Below are 5,329 nucleotides of genomic sequence, written 5' to 3' on the forward strand. Positions count from 1 at the left end.
TACATGAACAAATTGTTGATATCATGTACCCATGCTGCAAGTCAAGATATATTTAATTGTGGATTTTATTCGGACAGTTTCCCAATGAAAGAAAATTCACTACCCCCATTCGTGGTTATGAAACTTGATCTCGAAGACGGTCATAATGAGGTGGAATGTAAAATGTTAGCTAAGAATATTAATTCCTCAGACACATTTGCTAGCATTAAATTTAACATTTATGTGGAAGTCGAGAAAGAAGAAGAAACAAAAGAATCACATGGAGGAGGAGAATTACAAAATGCAGGAGAAGGAGTAGGAAAGGTAAAAACTTCACAAACAGTAGAAGGAGGAGGAGGAGGAGGAGGAGGAGACCACAAACAGTTGGAGGAGGAGAAGGAGGAGGAGGAGGAGGAGACCCACAAACAGTTGGAGGAGAAGGAGGAGGAGGAGGAGGAGGAGGAGAACCACAAACAGTTGGAGGAGGAGGAGAAGGAGGAGGAGAGGAGGAGGAGGAGGAGGAGACCGACAAACAGTTGGAGGAGGAGAAGGAGGAGGAGGAGGAGGAGGAGGAGACCCACAAACAGTTGGAGGAGGAGAAGGAGGAGGAGGAGACCCACAAACAGTTGAAGGAGAAGGAGGAGGAGACCCACAAACAGTTGGAGGAGGAGAAGGAGGAGGAGGAGACCCACAAACAGTTGGAGAAGGAGAAGGAGGAGGAGGAGGAGGAGGAGGAGGAGACCCACAAACAGTTGGAGGAGAAGGAGGAGGAGGAGACCCACAAACAGTTGGAGGAGGAGAAGGAGGAGGAGGAGACCCACAAACAGTTGGAGGAGGAGGAGGAGGAGGAGACCCACAAACAGTTGGAGGAGAAGGAGGAGGAGGAGACCCACAAACAGTTGGAGGAGAAGGAGGAGGAGGAGACCCACAAACAGTTGGAGGAGGAGAGGAGGAGGAGGAGGAGACCCACAAACAGTTGGAGGAGGAGAAGGAGGAGGAGGAGGAGGAGAACCACAAACAGTTGGAGGAGGAGGAGGAGGAGGAGGAGGATCACATAGAACCCCCCACCGAAAAAAAGATAAAAAAAACTGGATTCAGTTTAGTGGAAGAAAACGTATTTATCTTGACCCAGACGCTGGTCTTATAGAGTCATTTTAATTTTATTTACTCTGATATATAAAAGGCCCGGAGATTTTATATACTCGGGTATATAAAACGTCAAAAAAGTATATAAAACTATCAATTGAATATAAAATTAAAGGTTCCCACCATGCTTCTGTGCTGGCTAGGGTTCAAGTCTCCTGGTGGGAAAGTGTTCTCAATAACTTCACTCTCGTGTTTAGGAGAGTTGTGAATCAAGCATAGACATAGTGTTCTCCCATATTAACAGGGACTTGTTGAAAAACGTAAAAATGATAGTCATCCTTAAGAATTATTTGACTCTAAAATTCAGGGATGGTCAACTTCTTGGGCTGCTCCCAAGAGAACTGTTGCCGTCCAAAATGTCCATAACACGACGTATCACTGTAAATTGGTCTCTTTAAGCCCAGCTCCTTGACAATATGTCCTAGTCGTAGATCAAAGTTGTGGTTAACAATCTTCAGAAGCTGTTTTGATGTGTACTGTGAGGTACCATAGTGGAAGATGCTGATGCTTATGGGGTGCACAACACTAATGGCGTAAGATACCTGAACCAAACAGCGTCTACATAATTTGTTTTTCACCAGTGACTTGGCAACCCATCGGGCGGCATAGGCCGCTGAGCGGTCAATCTTTGTGTAATCTTTGCCAGAGAATGCTCCCCCGCCGTGAGCGCCCCACCCACCATAAGTGTCAACGATGATTTTCCTACCAGTTAGCCCAACGTTACCTTGAGGTCCACCCATGATTAATTCTCCGCAAGGGTTGATGTGGTATTTCGTTTGAGTATCTATATATTTTTCAGGAATAATGACCTTGATGACCTTCTCTATAACCTCGTCACGCAAAGCTTCGACAGTAATTTGTTCCGAGTGCTGTACAGAAGCGACAACAGTGTTCACTCTTTTGGGAATAACAGCTCCTTGATCGAAGGCATACTGGCATGTGACTTGAGTCTTACAGTCAGGTCGCGCCCACCAGAACGTCCCATCTCTTCGCAGCTCTGCAATCTTCTGATTGAGACGGTGTGCCAGCATAATAGTTAAGGGCATGCACTCGTCGGTCTCATCAGTGGCATAACCAAACATCAGTCCCTGGTCCCCTGAACCAGTGTTGTCATCACTGCGCCCGATGTGTACACCATTAGCAATCTCCGCACACTTTTGCTCCAGGGCGAGAAGAATATTACAGGTCTTGTAGTCAAAGCCCTTTCGTGAATCATCAAAACCAATTTTCTTAACAATATCACGCACAATTTGTTGATAATTAACTTGGGCCTTGGACGTAATCTCCCCACAGATCAGGATCATACCAGTTTTGGTACATGTTTCACAAGCAACTTTGGCGTCAGGGTCCTGGCTAAGATGGGCATCAAGCACTGCGTCGCTGATCTGATCGCAAATTTTGTCGGGGTGGCCTTCGCCTACGCTCTCACTGGTGAAGAGGAACGTCTCATGATCTCCATCCATGCTCTCAGCACACTATCCTGGGGAACGAAAATGTTACTTTCTAAGTACTCTTGAATTTGGGACCAGGTTTCCTTGGCTAGATTTTAACTAAATAAAAATCCGTTATGTAAAGGAATATTATTAAAAACATTTACCTAATTGTGTGAAGAGAGAAAGAGAGAGAGAGAACGCAAACCTGGTCACGTGGAGAGAGAGCAACTGAGCAACTGTAAAGCAAGTGTGCAGCTGCTCTGTCTTATAACAAAACTGTGAGTCAAAAAAGAATATGGATCATTTATTTTATTTTGAAATGATTATAAACCATTAAAAAAAAACCATTATTACTCATTCTAATTGGAAGAGTGAATGTATAATTTGGTAACCTGTAATCCTTAACTCTTTATGAACATAATAATTCCATCTGGTGAAAGGGATAATAATAATATTGTGTTAATAATTATAGAAGTATTTATTTGTCATATATAAAAATGTAATAGAAGGAACAATAAGATTTGAAATTCAATTCATATATTTCCAACCAGTCTCCAAGGTAAACAGCCTCTGTCAAATGGTAGATAAGATACATTATAAATCATCTTTATTATATGTTGTTAACAAAAAGCTGCTGTACGTGTGGACATTTGTATCCAAGATGTTTTTTCTCTATTATTAATTCTCTCCCGCAACCACCACATTCTCTTTTTTGGGGGTTTTCATAATGATTGAGATGACGATGATGTTCCCTAATAATACTTCTAATTTCTAGAAGAGTCTTGGGTATGAAGTATTCAATATGGTCTCCCTCAGCGCCTTCAGCTGCCAACACATCTGCGCGTTCATTTCCATAGATTCCAACATGGGAGGGAATCCACAGGAACTTGACAACTCTTCCCTGGTTGGTTAGTACCTTCACAACTCTCTTAATTTCAGCGACTATTGAAAGATTCTCGTCCCGATCTTTATTTAGGCTTTGCAGTGCTGCTCTCGAATCGGTGCAAATCACTGCACCAGTAGTATTCTGTTCAATAATATACCTTAACGCCATAGCAATGGCAGTTAACTCTGCTTGTGTTGAAGAGGTATAGTTCTCAATGCGCGCTTTTTCCTCATTTTTGGGAGGAAAAAATACATCATCCTTCTTAATTACCGTGTATGCTGCACCCGCCCGGCCATTAATAGGATTAGATGACCCATCAGTGAAGATTTGATCTAGTTCATCTCCAGCTTCATTATAAATTTCCTTAAGATACTTGTGGCTTATTTCTTTGTGTACCATGTTGGTTTTTTTCTTTACCATATCATTGATGATAATCCTGCACGAGTCATTCAGGGGATCCACCCAGGGAGGTAATCTTTCTACAGGCATGAGCTCACGAGCTTGTTGAAGTAGGTGAAGATCTTCAAGGTAGCCGACTGCTCTGTGATGCCATTTTTTGCTTCTCTTGTTTCCCCCTGAAAGTAGCACAGAGCTCAATTTTTTTTTAGCCATGTCATTATAATGGGGATCTCTGGCAATCCTAATTGCAAGCTTAGCATTCAGTTCCACAATTCTTTCTTTAATACTGGGAAGGGATAATAACTCTTTTTGTAGATTGGACATTTCGGCAGTTTTTTTCTTTGGAACTCCAAGAATGATTGAAATGGCTTCATCCTGTATGCTTTCTAGCCTATTCATATCACTTTGTGAATAAGTACATAAAACAGGTGCTGCGTTGTCAATGACGGAGCGTACATAGTTTGTGTACATCATTTTAAGTACAGCAATAGAGGCTCCATGGCCATCATTCCAAGTCATAGCTTTCAGTTTCAGTTCCCTGAGTCGACTTTTGCATGTTCCTATGATTTGATTGAGCTCCTCTTTCTTTCCCTTGTTTGAGCCGACGGTGACGCCAAGATACCGATAGTGGTCAACCCATTCAAGTGTTACACCATTAATTTGCAGTTCTTCATTTTCTCTCCGCTTGCGATGGGAGTATGCTTTTGTCTTGTTTGTGGAGAGAGTGAAACCGAGCTCAATACATTTCCTTCCAAGGAGTTCAATGGCCTGTTTTATTTTATCAAAGGTGGGAGCTTGTATTAGGACATCATCTGCATATCCCACTAGTTGTGTTCCTTCAGGAAAATCAATATTGGCAATTGCATTCATAAGTACATTGAATAGTGTAGGGCTTAAGACTCCTCCTTGGGGGGTCCCGAGTTCCATATTCATTGTTCTTGAGATTGCTCCATTGAAGTAGACCTTAGCTTTCCTCCCTGTGAGGTAGTCTTCAATCCATTTCATGAGTCTCCCCTTGACACCCATACATGCAAGCTCGTCCAGGATCGCAATTCCCTGGGCTTTGTCGAAGGCTCCTTTTATGTCAACAAATACAGAGTACCTAGCCGTGTCATTAACCAGGTAATTAATTATACAATTGGCTGTGCTCCGTCCTTTGACATATCCATTGACTCCTTCCCCAAACCTACCTATTTTGTGTAACAGTCGTTTTAGGATGATCTTTTCCAGCATCTTGCAAGTACATGACACGAGACTGATAGGTCTGTAATTGCCAGGGTCATTCGGTTTTGGTATGGGAACAATTTTGGCGTGTTTCCATTGTGTGGGCAGAACTCCATTTAGGAATGATTTGTTAAACAATAGGAGTAGTGGATTCCCAGGCACTTCACACAATGCATTAAGTATGTCGTAGGTAATGCCATCCTCACCAGGTGCTGTAATTTTACCTCTCTTAACAGCCGCCCTTACTTCCTGGGCTGTGATA

The 5,329-nt window shown here is 42.7% G+C and overlaps 1 pseudogene; it reads right to left on the reverse strand.

Annotated features, from left to right (window-relative positions):
- Positions 1-1,433: 1,433 nt before the first annotated feature.
- Positions 1,434-3,843, reverse strand: LOC138362135 (S-adenosylmethionine synthase pseudogene; annotated as a pseudogene).
- Positions 3,844-5,329: the final 1,486 nt, after the last annotated feature.

The sequence above is a fragment of the Procambarus clarkii genome, unplaced genomic scaffold (genome assembly GCF_040958095.1).
Source record: "Procambarus clarkii isolate CNS0578487 unplaced genomic scaffold, FALCON_Pclarkii_2.0 HiC_scaffold_1274, whole genome shotgun sequence".
Classification (NCBI taxonomy): Eukaryota; Metazoa; Arthropoda; class Malacostraca; order Decapoda; family Cambaridae; genus Procambarus; species Procambarus clarkii.